Below are 15,125 nucleotides of genomic sequence, written 5' to 3'. Positions count from 1 at the left end.
TTAGCTGCCTAAAGAATTTAGATCAAGGGCCTATTACAGGAATAGCACTATCACCACAGATAACTATAGCATAAACTAGGTGTAGCAGACAGAGAGGAACCTAGCAAAGTATGTTTGTCAAAATTCCTTTGTGTGTCTCATTGTCTCTGCAGGCCCAGCAAACATTTCTTTACCAAACATTTGCTTTTCCACCTCCATGTCAATTGCCTTTCTCCTGTTAAAGTCCCCAAACCCTACCCTCAATGTCCTCTTTGTCTTTAGCTGAAGTTGGTACTTAAGGTGAAGGTTTCAGCCATTTTGGCGAGTAAATCCATTTTCCTGGGTCTTTCTCATGTATACAGGCTATGAAACTTTGATTTTCTCTTGCTAATCTGTCTCAGGTCAGTTTAATTCTTAGACCAGCTGAGGAAGCTAGAAGGGTAAGAAAAAAATGTCTTCCTCCCCAACACACCCTTAGTGAAAAATCCTACAGATTAACACCTAGTCTTCTTATATTAAGCCAACCTTGCTTCCTAGTTTTGATGAAACTTCAGGGTCCTCATCCCCTTGGTTTCTCTTTCCTTCCTTCCTTCCTTCCTTTCTTCTTTCTTTCAATACTGAGAACAATTTTTTTTTTTAAAGAGACCTTATTTATTTTTTTTAGGCCTCACTGAGTAGCATGTGGGATCTTAGTTCCCTAACCAGGGATTGAACCTGTGCCCCCTGCAGTGGAAGCACAAGAGTCTTGACCACTGGTCCCTGTCCCCTTGGTTTCTGTTGGTGAACTGGAAATATGGTGCTGGGTAAAGGGATATGGGTGGTAAACCGAAAGACCTGGGGCTAAAGTCCAATGTCACTGTCAGTCACTGCAGCCTCAGCTCCCCCATCCTTAGGCCCCGTATGGGTGGTTCATTCTTTCATCGCATGTTTCTACAGCTCCAAATGTAAAATGAGAATGATAAGAAGACCCTCTCAAAGGGCTGTGGTGAGTTTTGGAATTCACACGTGTAAACATTTAGCACCATCCCTGTGGTACTCCATACATGTTAACTAGTATTATTAAAGATCTACCAAGTTATATGGGATCTGATCTCTAAAGAAAATGCCCCACAACTTCTTGTTTATAAAAGCTCACATTTACTCTTCCCCGGGTTTTCATTACTCTGTCTCACTGAGATGACAGGACTCCAGATGTTATTTCTCCTTCCCCAGATTACATAATACCTTTGACGTCTCACTTTCAATCAGGACTAATAGGCCCTAATTGCAGGCATTATCGATGCGAATGGTGCTGCTTCCTGATAAATGAGCTGTCAGCACAGGGTGTCCTGCCACAACATGTAGATGAGCCCAGGGAAAAGCAGTGTCATTCCGCAAATCACTCTTGGCACCCAGGACTCGGTGGATGGCACCTGGCAGTCTCCCTGTTTCAGGCCACATGGCTTTGCCAGTCACTGTCATCAAACAGTATACTCTCATATTATTCTATGGTTTGCTTTTGCAAAGAGATCCTTCCTAAAACAGTCCAGTTGATTCATTTCCAAGCCACTAGCAAACATAATCATATAGTGCAGACAGAATAATAGAACATTTTGGTAGCTCTCATATTTTCCAGAATGAAATAAGGAAAAAATAAAAGACTCTGTTTTGACTAAAGTTTGAGAATGAGAGTTTCCAGGGTCAGAGGGGAGACACAAACATGGCTTTAGAGTGAGGATCTCTGATTAATATCCACGCTGAAAATTAAGCATCATCTCTACCATGGAATTTATTCTACAACTGTATAAAGCTTCAGCATTTAACCTCTCAACTTCTCCAATGTGTTAATATGTCACTGATGATTCAAATAAATAGAATGTCCAGGAATGGGGAGCTTGAGCCAAGTATTGATACAATAAAATCAACCATCAGTGAAACTTGAAAAAGAAAAAAAGGAAAGAATGCATTTGATCGACTTCATTTTCTAGAACATGGACAATATTGAAGAGAGAAGTCAGAATCAGAAAGGAAAAAATTCTTTCATTTTCTCTGTTGAATTTGGAAACTTCTAGTCAGGGAGTCTATTTTTCTGCAAAGCTTCTCTGACCATGATAAGATGCTGTTGTCAATATTAGGCCCTGGAAGATCCACCTGCCTTTAGCCATCCTGGTCTTATTTCAGTTCCTCCAGCTCATTCAATTTTCCCTCACCTCAGAGCCATCGCCCTGGCCCTCCTCTCAACCTGGAACATTCTCCATGCCTTCCCTCCAAAAGCTAACTCCACTTCTCCTGTAATTTCAATGTAAACATCACTCCCTCACAGTGATCATCTCAGACAGTGTCCCCCTGACCCATGTTTCCTTCCCTCACACCCTTACACTTTCACTATTACCCCCATCCCTCCTCTGCAATGCTCTTCATACTTGTAATGGTTTTTCAGCGTGGATTTTTCCCGTAGTCTATATGGTCCATGATGACTGAGACCCAATCTTCTTTATCTTTTTGTTCCTAACCCTTAACATAGGGCCGGTCACATATTAGGCACTTGATAAATATTTGTTGAATTAGTTGATGAATTATGAATGGATGAATTCAAGCATGTTGATGCACTTTTACAGGGTGGTCATGAATTGGCACTGGGAGACAGTTGCTTTTAGAAACAGGACAGCATAGGGCTTTCTCCATAGAATGTTCCATGTCTAGACAGCCCGGTGTATAAATGTGGCCTAAAAGATAAAAGTGAAACCAAAAGTCTCACCTTTTATACTGGGTTGTTTCAACACCAATCAAGGCTAGGAAGGAATGTTCTTTGTTAAAGCATATAGTTCTTTTTTTTTTTTTTTTTGGCCCTCTCCACGAGACTTGTGGGATCTTAGTTCCCCAAACAGGGATTGAACATGCACCCTCGGCAGTGAAAGTGCAGAGTCCTAAGCATTGGACTGCCAAGGAATTCCCTAAAGCACATAGTTCTTTAAAAAGCAGATACTTTGACCATTTGTCATCTTCTAAAGAGCTGATGGGATCCAAGAACTTTTTTAATTTTATTTTTTTATTTTATTGGCTGTGTTGGGTCTTTGTTGCTGCACATGGGTTTTCTCTAGTTGTGGTGAGCGGGGGCTACTCTTCGTTGTGATGTGCTGGCTCCTCATTGTGGTGGCCTCTTTTGTTGTGAAGCATGGGCTCTAGGTGCGTAGGCTTCAGTAGTTGTGGCTCACAGGCTCTAGAGCTCAGGCTCAGTAGTTGTGGGGCACGTGGCTTAGTTGCTGCGAGGCATGTGGTATCTTCCTGGGGCAGGGATCCAACCCATGTCCCCTGCATTGGCAATTAGATTCTTAACCACAGCGCCATCTAGGAAGTCCTGGGATCCAAGAATTTATCTATATCCTAAAAGAAAAACAAAAGAGCACACAGAATAATATTAAAAATACAGAAATTTCATATACAAGTAAGCTGGTTGTCAAGATTAGTTGGAAATGAGCAGAAATGCAAGTGACATTGATTTCCAGGCACAGATTGCATCAAAGTCCCCTCTGGACTATGTAACCAGATCATTGTGGAGGACAAGAAGAGTCTTCTCAATTGGGGAAAAATGAAAATACACAAAGAATCTGTCCTACAGATTGGACTAGTGTTACTGTCTCCATATGTAGATCAGTCAGAATACTTAGAAACTGCATTGTAACTATTTCTGGTTATAGTAACCAGGATCTACAATAGGCTACACTGTGGTAACAAATAAAACTTAAACTCTTAGTGGCTTAATTCAAGTTTACTTCTCCCTCTTTCCATATGCCTCTTCTATCTTGGAGTCTTGCCATCTTCTGGCTTAGAGATTAGTTGAAATATTGGGGGAAGGAATAAACCCAGAAGTAAAACAGTTTACTTCTACTTACATTCCATGGGACAGAACTCATCACAGGGTGAATCCAACTGTAAGAAAAGATGAGAAATGGAGAGGGAGCACGTGGATGTGAGTATTAACTGCTTCTACCACAGTACAGTTTGATCTTATCAAGCAATTCTGCTTTTTGACACATGGTCTTGATGGTTTAGCTAGAAGGACTGTTTCCTTTATGATAACTGGATTTAGTCCAGACACTTTTTAAATATACACTCAGAAACCCATAGCTTTGCATTTATATTCTTTGGCATTGTATGCTAGGATATACTTAAAGTATTGTATTGTTTATTTCTATGTAACAAATGACCTTAAAACTTAGCAGCTTGAAACAGCAAACATTCATTATCTCACAGTTTCTGTGGATCAGGAATTTGGCTGTGTGCCTCTGGCTTAAGACCTTTCTTGAACTTGCAGTCACACTGGTGCCTGGGGTGAGGACACATTAGAAGGTCTGATTAGACGAGGATCTGCTTCTCAGGTCACTTGTGTGGTGATTGGCAGGATTCAGTTCCCCTCAGGTTGTTGGGCTGAGGACCCACATTCCTCACTGGCTGTGGGCTGGATGCCTCCCTCCGTTCCTTGCTAAGCTTGTTGCCATAGGGCAGCTCACAACACAGGCAGGTGAGTGAGAGAGAGCAACCAAAGATGGAAGCCACAGTCTTTTGTAACCTGATCTCAGAAGTGGCAGTCGTGCTTGTCACTTTCTATTCATTAGAAGTGAATCCCTAAGGGCAGGAACACGTGGAAGCAGGGGTCGCTGGGGGCCATCTTGAAGGCTGCTTGCCACAAGATCTTCTTCCGGGTCATCTTATTTTGGGTTATCCTTTTTCAACTCTTTTATTTTGTTTTGTATTTTCTTTGCAAGTTTAGGCCAGTAGGGTCACTTTAGTGTGGTGAATCAGATAAGTTTTAGAACCTTGAGTGTGACATTCTTGTGTGGTCATGATGTTGAATGTGGCCCCAAAAGGATGGAAATAGTGAAGAATCAATCTTGGAAAACTGCAGTAGATCCAAGTTATACAGTCATCTAAAAAACAAGAAGTAGAGCTTTTCTTCAGCTACCTAGTGCTATGTCATGTTATCCTAATTAATCTCCTACAGGGCATGATGATTTTTAAAATCCCCTCTGATAACTGCTCTGTCAATGACAGTATCTTTGGATAAGTGAAGTGGCCTATTAGCCAAACTGAATGAAAGCGTGACAGTTTATTAGTGACAACATTTAAATGATATTTCCACTCATAGAGACCTTTGTTGCCTGTGTCAGGATGTAGGTTATATGGACTGACAAGTAATCTTAAATTTTAAGTGGCGTAAAACTACCAAGATTCATTTCCTGCTCCTACTACATGTCCTCCAGAGCTGAGATGGAGGGAGTGAAGTTGGGTAGGTGGATAGACTTGCTCATTGTTGCTACTATGAGACTCAGGCTGATAGGAACACTACCCCAAGTATTGGTCTCCATGCCAGAGGAAACAAAGAGCTCTGGAATGTCTTGTACGAGCATTAAAGATTTGGCCCAGAAGTGACGGGCATCATTTTCACTCTCAATTCTTTGGCCAGAATTGCTAATGTGGCTTCCCAACCACAAGGAGTCAGAAGACCCCATTTTCTCATGTGCCCAGAATGGGAAAGAACTAGAAATGTTTGTAAATAACACTAACAACAACACTCCCCCCTGCCCCCAAAACCTCAGCAAACATCACTGTGAGGAAACTTTTATCCCAATTCTTGAAGGTCAAATAATCCTACTAATATGTTCAAATTGGGGGTTTGTAATAATGACAATCAATACTCTTATTCATTTATGTGTTTTCCTTTTTTTTTTTTTTTGTATTTGGCTGCGTCGTGTCTTAGTTGTGGCATGCAGCATCTTCGTTGAAGCGTGCAGGATCTTTCGTTGTGATGTGCAGGATCTTTTGTTGTGGCATCGTGGTTCTTCTTTGTGCTTTTGTTGTGGTGTCCTGGTTCTTCGTTGTAGGGCTTGGGCTTCTCTACAGTTGTGGCATGTGCTCCAGGGCACATGGGCTCTGAAGTTTGTGGCACATGGGCTCTCTTGTCAAGGCACTCAAGCTCAGTAGTTGTGGCACATGGGCTCAGTTGCCCTGCAGCATGTGGGATCTTAGTTCCCCGTCTAGGGATGGAACCCATATTCCCTGCATTGGAAGGCGGATGCTTTACCACTGGATCACCAGGGAAGTCCCCTAATATTCTTTCTTAACACCGTATATATTCTTGGAACTGCCATCCAAACTGCTTAGACCTTCAGGAGCCCAGATGCAGGTTTTGATGAGGCCTGGACGTATTTGCTTTTGTCCCCAGTAATCTCAAACTGAGCATCATCAATGTCTATGCAGTCTGGTAAGGGACCTGGGTGTTTCTTTTGTACCTAAATTAAGAAATCACTGTTTTTTTTTTTGTATGTTCTCTAAATTCTAAAATATCGTGTAATATATATAGATATTTGAGTTATATCAGACAACCTAAGACAAGGGCTAACAAGCTTGGAACTTCTTACAAAGTATGTGGATTGAACCTCTTAAGTATTTTGACAATAATACATATAATTGTATATAAAGTATAAGATATTAAAACATAGAATTTTAGGATAAGTTTTATCACTGTTTACAATAGAGTTTTATTATCTGGCCTCCATGCTTACTCTCATTTTCTCCCTGGCCTTTACTCTAACAATGTGAATATTTTAACACAAATTCGGATTGTATCATTCCCCTGTTCACAACCCTCCAATATGCCCCAAAAGGCTTGGAATAAAAGCCAAAGTCCTTACCATGGTTTCATATCTGGCTACGTGTCTAGTTGGTGACCATACCACTTCCCTTTAGGGGCTCAATGGAATCGGATTACGTGGTTCCTTCCACGATCATTGCACCCCCTGAGCACAAACCTCAGTTTGTATTTACTGTCTCGAGCATGTACTTACTGCCCCTCTGCACTCTTCCCATAGATCTTCACATAGGTATCTCCTTCACTTCATTCATATCTCTAATTACATTTTAAAAATCTACAGAGAGGGAGTTCCCTGGTTGCCTAGCAGTCAGTATTCCGAGCTTTCACGGATGTGGCCCAGGTTCAGTTCTTGGCCAGGGAATTGAGATCTCGCAAGCCGAGTGGCATGGCCAAAAAAAAATAATAGTAATTTTAAAAAATAAATTAAATCCACAGAGAGACCTTCTCTGACCTTTCACTTCCTGTTACCTTCTGTTCTTCTTTATAGCATATATCACTGACATTACACTGTATGTTTTATTCTTTCCCCTAAAATGAAAGCTTTATGAAAGCAGAAACTTTGTGTTCATCACTGCTGTATCCACAGCACCTGGAATAACTGCTGCCATGTAGTTGGAATAAGTGGACACAGAAGAGCCATTCAATAAAGTAATTGTATTTTATTTTTTTAAAGATTTATTTATTATTTTATTTATTTATTTATTTTTGGCTATATTGGGTCTTCGTGGCTGCAGGCAGGCTTTCTATACTTGTGGCAAGCCCGGCTACTCTTCATTGCGGTGCGTGGGCTTTAGGCGTATGGGCTTCAGTAACTGTGGCTCACAGGCTCTAGAGCGCAGGCTCAGTAGTTGTGGCGCATAGGCTTAGTTGCTCTGCAGCATGTGGGATCTTCCTGGACCAGGGATCGAAACTGCATTGGCAGGTAGATTCTTAACCACTGTGCCACCAGGGAAGTCCCAATAAAGTAATTTCAGAGGAACCCAAGTCTAAAAGGAAACTCCAGAATGGCAAGGGTGTTCTGTCCCAGCACTGTGAACCCTGCACCTAACAAAGTGCCATGCTGCATAACAGTTTTTAAACAAGTGTCTGTGGCTGAGATGAATGAGCAAATGCCTCGGTTGAAAAGAATCAGTGCTACTGGTCCTTAAAATATGTAATCAGATGTTTTTCCCAGCTAGTACCTTTTACCTGTATGCTAATCAGGAAAGAACAGAAAAACAAAAACGTGCGGTTGGTGAGAAGCCTGGCAAAGCCTTGTGAAAGGCATAAAGGGATTAGTAATTTGGAATTGTTCATCTCTAGCCTAAACTATAAGCAGAGTGGACCCAAAAAGACCTCTTAGAGGAGCTAGTCTAATCATGCAGTCACATTGTTGAATCCTTTGAAGAAATGAACTTGAAATCCCTCTGATAATGCAGCCAGAGCGGAGAGGAGGAGGCAAATTTGTGTTCCTGTCCCTCCTCCCTACTCTTTCACATGACAGAAAATGCTCATCAATCAAAGTGTCCTTTCCTTCTGAACCCAGACTTGGCCCCAGAATCCTCAGCAACTCTCTCTTAAACGCCATAGCTGTTATTACTCTATACAACATTTATTTGTCATTTTTGCTTATATTAGTCAGCCTTGGGCAAAATTATCAGAGACTGAGAAAGCACAAATTATTATTTTACTATCTTGAATGAAAAATATAGAACGCAGACCTCAATATACACAAACCTAAAATCCAGAAATTAGCCTTTGTTACATTACCTCCGTATTAGTGGGGAAAGAATGATCTTCATTTTGGGAAACGTGAGATCCAAGTTTTTTGTGGCAGGAAGATGATCCTCTGAAAAAGAGAGATTAAACTTGAACTCTCAAGTACATCTCCTTGGGTGTTTCAGATCAAAGCTGTGAATGTGACTTGTATTTAAGTCTATTCAAATATATAAGTATTTACTGAGTATCTGCCATGGAGAATATGTTATTAAGAGATAGAAGAAAGCTAACAGTCCCCGATGGCAACTGTATTCAGAAATGACATTTCATAATATCATAAACTCTTATAAATGATGATTGCTTAAGGGGCCTGATTTTTGGATGTGGCTATTCCAAAATCCCTAGTAACTAAGCCAGGTCTATTCTAAAGTTTTGTTTTGAAGTTTCTTTGGGGGAAAAAATGTGTCAGTGAACGAATTTGTAACATAAAGGGAAATGTGACATTTTTAACCTAGAGAGTAAGAGAATAATTTTCAAGGACTTCAGTGACATTTATTAAGTAGAAACAATAAATCTCAATTAACAACAGGTCTAATCTATCCTTTAGAGCTGGTAGAGCAGGATCTACATTTTGGCAATATAATTAGCAATTTATTCAAGAAAACATGCAACTTGAGAACACCAAACATTTTGGATTTTTTAAAAATAAGATTTTCCATTAATGTACCTTGCCTCCCCTTCCTGTGACTTTAGACAGGTGGGATGGCATCTGTAAAAAAAAAAAAAAAAAAATTTAAACATACATTGAGTCTTTCAGTTACCAAATAACTAAGAACTTTCTGCAATAGGAAACTTCACTTAAACAGCCAAGAGGATTCAACAGTGCAAAATGAAATCCTGTTCTGCCATCTAGAGGACACACACTAATGGCATAGAAAATATTTTATCTTTAATGGCCCCTGAAGCTTAAAATAAAGATATTCTGTTTCAAAAAAAGAGGGAAGGGGGTGTATTTTGCTCTACCACCTTATATTGGATTTCACCATAAAGAAAAAAATGACATTTTAAAAAGCAATTAAAAAAAAAAAAACATGGATTTAGATATGCACCAAACTGAGGTTTTAAACTTTACCAAATTTGCTGGCCTCATCTGGCCTCCAAGGCGTTGGCCACTTGCAAATGCAGGACATTTGTACACATACATCTGCTCGGAACACATTCCTGGCCACTGTAAAGCAAACAGCACAGCCTTCATTCTGCCTGCTAGCGGGTAACCAGAGTTATTTGGGGCATCCGGGTCTGACCTCATCGGACTCAACCATCAATCTCAAGTATTTCTGATGATATTCTAACTTGACTGTCTCCAAACGATTCATCCCAGAATTCTGCAGCAATTTCTTATATTGTTAAGTGCAAGATAACAAGGTATACCTGTTCTCAGAGAACTTCATCACTGAAAGGACAGTAAAGATAATCTACTTTAATTTCTTAATTTTTAGTAGAAGAAACTGAGATCAAGAGATTCTATAACTCTGTTTAAGATCACACACCAGTTATTAGTGGAGTTTTCATGATAACACACATTGTCTACTCTTAAATCCAATGTTTTTCACTTCGTGTATCCATTCATCCAACAAACAATGCTTACCTACTGTGGGCTAAGCATTGTGATAGACACTGAGCAGTAAATGCCACATGCAAAAAAACACAGTTGCTGCTGTCTAGAATCTAACAGTCTTCTGGGAATGAAACATTAATCAGAGCCATATAAAATTATGAAAGTACAGGGGACTAAGAAAGAATTTACTGGGAGCAGAACTTGGTCTGGTCTAGAAGAGCAGGTATGATTTCTCTAAAGAAGTTACTTTCAAATAGAGATCCAAAAGATAAATAGGTGTTATCTAAGCAAGGCACAGAGAAAAGTGTGTTCCTGGAAGAGTAAACATCACTTGGTGAAGGCCTTGAGGTAGGAGGGAAGCTTGATGCTCTGGTGGAACTAAAAGATCAGTGAGAAACAGATGTGAGATAAGTCTGCTTGGGCTGCATGGGGTCTCATCACCTGGAGACGAGGAGGCCCCATGACAGACAGTGGGCAAGCTTTGGAGAGTTTCAAGAAGTTGATTTACATCATCAGATTTGTGCTGTTGAAAGATTGCACTGGATCCAGTGAGGGACAGAGAGAAAGAAAGCAAGAATAGACTGTGCACAAGCCCCACTAGGGGCCAAATAGGACAGGAGCCTGCACTACAGCAGTGCCTGGCACTGGAGAGGCACCACGGGACTGTGCTCTGTTTGCAGTGTCTTCCGGACTGGGCGGCACTCTCCCTGCCCTGTGGCAAAGGGACAGACTTCTCTTCTTGAATCTGGAGCATAAAAACTTTTAATTCGCATCTTCATGGGCATATACTCAGATTACTCCTCCCCCTTCAAAAGCAGGGGTGTCTGGTTTCTCCCAAAAGGACATGCATCAAAAGTTGTCTCTTAGCAGAAGAGACCACCAAGGGACTCATTAGAAATGCAGGGGTCTACGTGCAGATGGACTCCAGTGGGGGTCTTTGGAAGTTATAACTCATTGACATCCACTGCTGCTGAGGAATTCCCTGTTCAGCAGCATTTATCAGTGTTGAATTGTTTTGATTCTCTTTGTTTATCTCTGTTAGCTCAGATCTGAGTTACCTCCATGTCACGAGCTCCAGGAAATAAAAGGGGCAAATAGGAGATCAAAGCCTTTTCCCTGTTCAATTCCGCCTTATCCCTATAACTTATACCCATCACTGGGGAGAGCTCTATGGGTTCTTTGGGGGAGGATCTGTCACAGCCCTAATCCCACCCTGGGAAATCTTTGCAGGTAGAAGATGGTCTTAAGCATGTTGAATGAGACTGGTAGCCATGACCATATGAAGGTGGCCATTTCCAGAGAGGAATCTTGCGTGGACTAAGAGGACAGAACAAGCTGTGGGTGCATATATTCACTCTATTAAGTTGTGCACAATGTTTTACGCACTTTATTAAAGTTAAGAATTCACAAAAAAGGAAATTATAACACTAATTAGGAAGGGACAAAAAAGATTTGGTTTTCAATCATTATTCAAACAGGAACCACTGTTTTTGTTTACATTTGCTGTTATTTTGTTTACATTTGTTTTGTTATGAAGCAGAATTCAGAGTCCCTACTTAGCTCAGTCAGGCATACAACTGATTTCTCCTCAGAACATGAAATCCTTTTCCAAGCCTCTTCTGACCACAGGGTCTCTTACTTGAATCAAAACTCTCTTTGCCGGACAAGGGATTTCCATTATGCCTATGCCTCCCCAAATTTTCTTTCTGGACAAAGCACATCCGCAGGGAACTCCTTCATTTGCCTTTCATTCTGTTGATAGGAGAAAAGGAAGCTGGAGCTAAAGTTTCTAGAAGCTTCTCCATTGATAGTTAACAGCTTTAGAGTAACATATATCTCCTTTGAATCCTGGCTCTGCTACGTAGTAACCTTGTGATTTTGGGCAGGTCATTTTACTTCTGAGTTAATTTCCTTACCACAGAATAGGAATAAATACATTTACCTTCATAAGGTTATTGCAGAAAAACGAGTTAATGAAATAGAGTGGTTAGCATAGGACCTGGTGTGTGGAATGCTCAAAATCATAGATGTCATTGTTAACTTATGAAAATTAGTTATCTGATCCTCTCAACACTTTTTTTAACATATGCTTTGTTTTGTTTTTGTTCATTTAAAATTTTATTTATTTATTTAATTTCTTGGCTGCGTGGGGTCTTCATTGCTTGGCACAGGCTTTCTGTAGTTGTGGAGAGCAGGGGGTACTCTTCGTTGCAGTGTGCAGGCTTCTTATTGCGGTAGCTTCTCTTGTTGCAGAGCACAGGCTCTAGGCGCATGGGCTTCAGTAGTCACAGAGCATGGGCTCATCATTAGTTGTGGCTCTCGAGCTCTAGAGCACAGGCTCAGTAGTTGTGGCACACGGGCTTAGTTGCTCTGTGGCATGTGGGATCTTCCTGGACCAAGGCTCGAACCCGTATCCCCTGCAATGGCAAGCAGATTCTTAACCACTGCACCACCAGGGAAGTTAACACATTCTTAAATATGGTGGCTCACATCTCGTCTCTCCACCAGTTCCACAATAACTGGCTATATTTGACTTCCTGTCTCCTGTTGGCTCAGCCACTGGATCCAATGCCAGAAATAATCTCTTCTTCTAGTTAGGCAGAATTCAATAGGCTGTAATTTAAATGAAATGTGAAAATAATTCAGCATAGAATCAAGCAATAGATGAGATGATTTCTATCAAGTTAAGAAGTACCCTGACTTTGAGTTACATCTCATCTACCAAAATAAAGTGATTAATTTGAAAGAAATAATGAAATAGCCAACCCCATTCAGAGGACATGGATTTTCTGTCATAGAACTCATGTTGCCTTTGCTACTGTTGCAGAAGAATCCTCCCAGATAACTACAGCACCACGTCTCCAAATGCCCACAAAAATCTCAGGTCAGAGATCTCAGCCTACTGAAATGGTAAGTCAGCTTTGCTCAGGATTATACAATTGTTTTCTCAGTGAGAAGGGTCTGTTTGAACAAAGAAGGGTCTTTTAAACCAAGACTCAATATATGGAGGATTAAGTAAATCAAACCCATAGTATAATGCTTTCGTGTTAGGTTTAAGGATATTCCATGCCTATTTAGTATATAAAGTATGTGTAATATTTAAGATTTGTTATGCTAGAGACTCTAACATACTCATTTATGATTCTAACTTAAAATGTGTATGGATGATTGATTTTTAGATATGTTGATTTTAAGGTGAAAGTTATAAGAAAATTTGCTGAGTGAATATTTAAGAAAAGGAGGATCTATTACATTAAATATATGTTAGATTTATTAGAATTATCCAAATATGTGAGAAGCTTTAGTAAGATTTGAAGTATTTACAATATTCAAATAATTTAAAAGTACATTTTAAAATTATTTAGAACAATTTAATTAACTATGTTTAATAATGGGATAAATAGTAATCTTGAAAATAACAATAGGTAAATAATTTAGTCCATTTTAACAGTCATTTTAGAAGATGAACTTAAGATTTATAAGTTGAACATCTAAAGTTGGACAGAAGGTACAAACTTTCAGTTACAAGATGAATGAATATTGGGTTTGTTTTTTTTTTTTTTGAGATAATGAATGTTAACTAAACTTTTTGTGGTAGTCATTTCACAATACATGTATGTCATTATGATGTATACCTTAAACATATATAGTGCTGTATGTGAATTATATCTCAATAAAACAAAGAAAAAATAGTTGAACTTAAAGATGTAAGGAACAATTAGGTTTTAAAATTTATAAAACTCAGTGTAATACCTACATTGTGGTAAGAGCTATGGAAACCACAAATTGACTGCTTCATCCAAGTAAAACCTCTGTTAGACCCTCTAGTTCACTGAACTCAAATAATTTGAGAAAGCAGATGTGGTCCTCTATTAGTTTTCTCCTGCTGATGTAACTGATTACCACAGATTTAGTGATTTAAAACAACAAAAATTTATTCCAGGACTATAGTCTAAAATCCAGGTGCCAGCAGGGCTGCATTCCTTTTGGCAACTTCAGGGGACAAGCTTTCCTTGCCTTTCTCAGAGGCCTGCGTTCCTGGCCCCCTAGTCCCTTCCTCACCTCACTCTAAAACCTTGCTTCTGTCCTCACCTCTCCTACTCTTGATCCTGATTCTGATCTCCTGGGTGCTTTGTATAAAGGCCTTAGCGATTACACTTAGGTTTACCTGAACCATCCAGGACAATCTTCCCATCTTGAAATCCTTTTACCATGTAAGGTAGCATAGGCCCAGGTTCTGGAGAATGAATCAGTACTTCATGTGAGCTAAAGGAGTGTCCAGGATCAAAACAACCTATCATGCTGGAACTTTGCCACTTTCTGACGCAATTGTAATTTGGGAGAGTATAGGTTAGTAACCAAACCATTGATCAGAGTTCTCTAGTTGGTTTCCTAGCAGCTGTTGGTTGCAGGAGATTCTCTGCATAATCAGTCTAGTTTGCACCTTCCTGGGTTTTGAAATGGTAAGTCAGATAACCTGTTCTGCACTAGCTAGCATTTACACTGGAGTTCAGGGGCACCAAAGAAGTTGTCTCTGGTTGGTTGATTCCCTTCTTGGCAACCCACTTTGTATTCCATATTTTGACAGGCCAGTGTTTCATAAAATGAAAAAAAAATTTTTAAAGAAATTAATCTAAAACTTAGAAATAAGGCAAAAAGATTACCATACTCTTTCAAAGTCATACTAGGGCACTGTCCACCAAGTCCACTGAAAGATCATCTGATTTTTCTAGAGGAAGATATAACTGACTTTTGGGCTTCCTAGGTGGCTCAGTGGTTAAGAATCTGCCTGCCAATGCAGGGGACACGTGTTTGATTCCTGCTCCAGGAAGATCCCATATGCCGTGAAGCAACTAAGCCTATGCACCACAACTATTGAGCCTGTGCTTTAGAGCCCGTGAGCCACAACTATTGAGCCTGTGCTTTAGAGCCTGTGAGCCACTATTGAACCCATGTGCTGCAACTACTAAAGCCCATGTGGCCTAGAGCCTGTGCTCCGCAACAAGAGAAGCCACGGCAATAAGGAGCCCATGCACCGCAACAAAGAGTAGCCCCCACTCACCGCAACTAAAAGAAAGCCCACACACAGCCAAAAAGACCCAACACAGCCAATTAAATAAATAAATAAATAAATAAATTTATTAAAAAAAAAGATATAACTGACTTTTGTTTACTATCACTTAGGCCCCAGACTCTATC

This window comes from Hippopotamus amphibius, chromosome 4 (assembly GCF_030028045.1).
Source record: "Hippopotamus amphibius kiboko isolate mHipAmp2 chromosome 4, mHipAmp2.hap2, whole genome shotgun sequence".
Taxonomy (NCBI): domain Eukaryota; kingdom Metazoa; phylum Chordata; class Mammalia; order Artiodactyla; family Hippopotamidae; genus Hippopotamus; species Hippopotamus amphibius.
This window is presented reverse-complemented; position numbering follows the sequence as displayed.